This window comes from Mus caroli, chromosome 11 (genome assembly GCF_900094665.2).
Source record: "Mus caroli chromosome 11, CAROLI_EIJ_v1.1, whole genome shotgun sequence".
Classification (NCBI taxonomy): Eukaryota; Metazoa; Chordata; class Mammalia; order Rodentia; family Muridae; genus Mus; species Mus caroli.
The window spans coordinates 45,916,127-45,919,834 of NC_034580.1; positions in this window are offsets into that span (position 1 = coordinate 45,916,127).

The window sequence follows — 3,708 nt, forward strand, 5'->3', positions numbered from 1 at the left end:
AGGTATATACCACCATGCCTGAATCTAGGATTTGCTTTGTCCCAGGCAGACTTTGAACTCAGAGATACCATTGCCTTAGTCTCCTGGGATTAAAGACTTGTCCTACCTTGCCTGGGCCTAAGCTTCTCATGGCCACTATGCCTCAAGATCTCCATGCCAAGATCCCGGTCAGAAACTTGTGTCTTCTATCCTCAAGATCTGGATTACAGGTGAGCCCTCTAATTCTGGATATAGTTCATGCCAGATATATTCACGTTGACAATCAGTATTAGCCACCACACAGCACAACCCTGACAACTAGAAATCTGCCTTCAGACCCAGGGTGGAGGGAGAGAGCTGACTTACAGAAGTGGTTCTCTGACCTCTACATGCATCGTGCTGCAGACACATGCCTACAGTCATGCACACACACCATATGACACACATACACGTAATAATAACAAAGTATTTGTAAATGTGAAAACTAAGTCTTCCTCCTTTCTGAATTTCCAGTTTTGTGTCACATGTACATATATGATTTTACACATCTCTTTTAGGATCTAGAAGCCACAAATGGAAGAAAGCACGCAGTATTTGCCTATCTGATTCTGACCGATTTCACTTCTCAAGCCTCACTCTGGTTCCATCTATTTTGCTGCAGAAAACATAACGTCACTCTTCTTTATGGCTGAAGAAAGCTCATGGTCACATCACAGCTTCCTGTCTGTCCTCAGCCAATGGACATCCAGACTCTCTGTCACTCGCTCCTGGGAAGGGCAGTAATTAATACTGGGTGTGGTGGATTGACTTGGAGTCCTTGTGGGATGGACAAGCACAGAAGAACTCAGCTCCATCAGCCCCCACAGCCTGCTGCAATGCAGGAAAGACTGTTACCATTTGGGCTGGCTGGCCACTCCTCGTTCTTTCTGGAGGTGTGTCCACTCTTGATTGTGTGCTGACTATTGGTTTGTGTTATACAGATTCATAATTAAAGGGTAGACTGTAATCCCAGAGCTTGGGAGGCTGAGGCAGGAGACCACTGAAAATGCAGAGTCCACTTTGTGAGTTCTTAGCCATTTTAGAGATACCCTGTTTGAGAAAAAGGGGGGAAATTGTCCTTCTCCATTTTTTTTTCCTGAAGCTGGTGGTCTCTTCCTCCCTCTGGTGTCTATTTTTGGTACTACAGGTCATTGGGTCCTGCCTCAGTTCCTGATCCATGTTGTTAAACATTATGCATGCACAGAGACAGAGACAGGAAAATACAGAGAGAGATAGAGAAACAGAGATACAGACACAGAGAGAGACAGAAAGACAGAGACAGACACACACATACACAGAGACACAGACAAAGGAAAAGACAGAAACACACAGAGACAAACAGACAGATGGACACAGAGAGAGACAGAGAGACAGAGAGGGGGAAGACAGAGAGTTGTTGGGTGTTGCACAAGGATCAACCTTGGCTAGGGCTGTGTTCTGAGAGAAGGGGTGTCTAGGAACAGCGAAAACAAATGCCTTGAGGTCAAATCATTGGTCCAAGCTGGTGGCCTATGATCTGCTCAGGATGGTTCTCTAGACAGCTCTTATAAATAGCCCTTGGCTTTGTAGTCTGCTGGAAATGGCTTTTCAGATTTCATTCTCCTCCCTCTCCCTCCCGCTTCCCCTCCACTCCACTCCCCTCCCCTCCTCCTCCCTTTCCCCCTCCTCTTCCTCCACCTCTCCCTCTCCCTTGCTCTGTTTTGCTCTACTCTAGACAGCTTTTCAGATAGAGCTCTCTCTCTCTCTCTCTCTCTCTCTCTCTCTCTCTCTCTCTCTCTCTCTGTGTGTGTGTGTGTGTGTGTGTGTGTGTGTGTGTGTTTTGTGCTCTGCTCTAGACATCTTTTTCTTACNACTCTAAAAACTNTATGGTTGAGACAGCTAGCTTTCTGCTCGAGACAGCTCTCTCAAGCTGTTTTGAAGCCGTTTGGTTCTCCCCAGTCCTGGTTTTAAGGTATGATGGTGGGACTGGAGGAACACTCAGGCTGAAGTAGACCATGTCCTCCTCAAGAAAAACCACGGTGCATACTAGGCCAGTGCCCCAAGAACTGTGACATCTTCCAGTCTGTAAGTTGGTGCTTTAGTTAGGGTTTTACTGCTGTGAAAATATACTAGGAACCAATGGAAATCTTATAAAGAACAACATTTAATTGGGACTGATGTACAGGTTCAGGGGTTCATCCCATTGTCATCAAGGTGGGAACATAGCAGCACCCAGGCAGGCATCTTACAGGAGGAGCTGAGAGTTCTACAACTTCATCTGAAGGCTGCTAGCAGAATACTTGCTTTCAGGAAGCTAGGATGAGGGTCTTAAAGCCCTCACCCCCAATGACACACCTACTGCAACAAGGCTACACCCACTCCATTAGGACCACACCTTCTAATAGTGCCACTCCCTGTGCCAAACATATACAAACCATTTTATTTGGGTACAGTCATCACTTCTGACCCTCTGCTAACAGATGTGGTTCTATCAGGTCAGCCTCTTCTGTGCCTCATGAAGCTCTGAATGTGTCAGCCCACAATCCACTAAGTACATGGATCCTCTGAAGACTTAGGAGTCTATTTCCAGTAATTCTGTTCTTGCCACCAGCTCAAGTCCAAAATACTGCAAAGAAAACAGTCCTAAGGGAGGTGTGGCAGCTGTCCCCTGTGTTCCTAACACTCCAGGGACTAAGGCAGACAGATCAAGATTTTGATGCCATAACATTTTCCTTTGTTATGCATAATTTCACAAGTTTTCAAAACTGCATATCAAACAAACAAACAAACAAGCAAAGCCATATCTCTCCTAAATACAGAAAAGAATGAAAGAAAATCCCAAGTGGGTCCTGGCATCAGACACATGTGACCATCAACCAATAATGAGAATTTGGATTATAAATTCTCCCAGGGGAGAACTAATCCCCAGACTCAATGCCTTGGTGTTGTTGTAAATGCTATTGATTAACTCCATTCTTTCTTATTATGACCCAGGCCGTCTTGAAAGATAATTCCCCAAACCTCATATTGACAAGTACCAACAAGAAACCACAGGTAGAAAATTCCAGAGCTGACCTTACCAGGCAGGTAGTAATCAAAACTTGGGAGCACTAAAATATTATACAAAGTTACTTTTAGGTTATACGTATAAGTGACATATAAAACAGACAAATTCATTTTACATTTAGGTTTAGTTTCATTCCAAGTTGTTTTATTATACAGATGAAAATATTATGAAATACAATAAACAAAAAACTTGAAACCTGAAATACTTTTGATCCCAGGCATTTTGGACCAAAGATATACAACTTGTATTGCATTGTGACTTGAAATATGAAATAGATTTTAAAAGCCCATACTGATTAAAATCACTATTTGAATAAGCAAATAAATGAATAGGAACAGGTTTTCCATATAAGAAATTCCAAATGGAATGGGTATCCTGTGGTGGTTTGGATAAAAATGTCTCCCCAAGGCTCATGTGTGAATGCTTATTCACCAAGAAGTGGAACTGTTTGAGAATGATTAAAAGGATTAGGAGGTGTGGCCTTGTTGGAGGAGGTGTGCCTTGTTGGAGGAGGTGTGGCCTTGTAGGAGGAGGTGTGTCATTGGGGGTGGGCTTTGGGGATTCAAAAGCTCAAGCTAGGAGCAATCTCTCTTTCTGCCTATGGATCAGGATGTAGAACTCTCAGCTACTTCTCCAGCACTGGG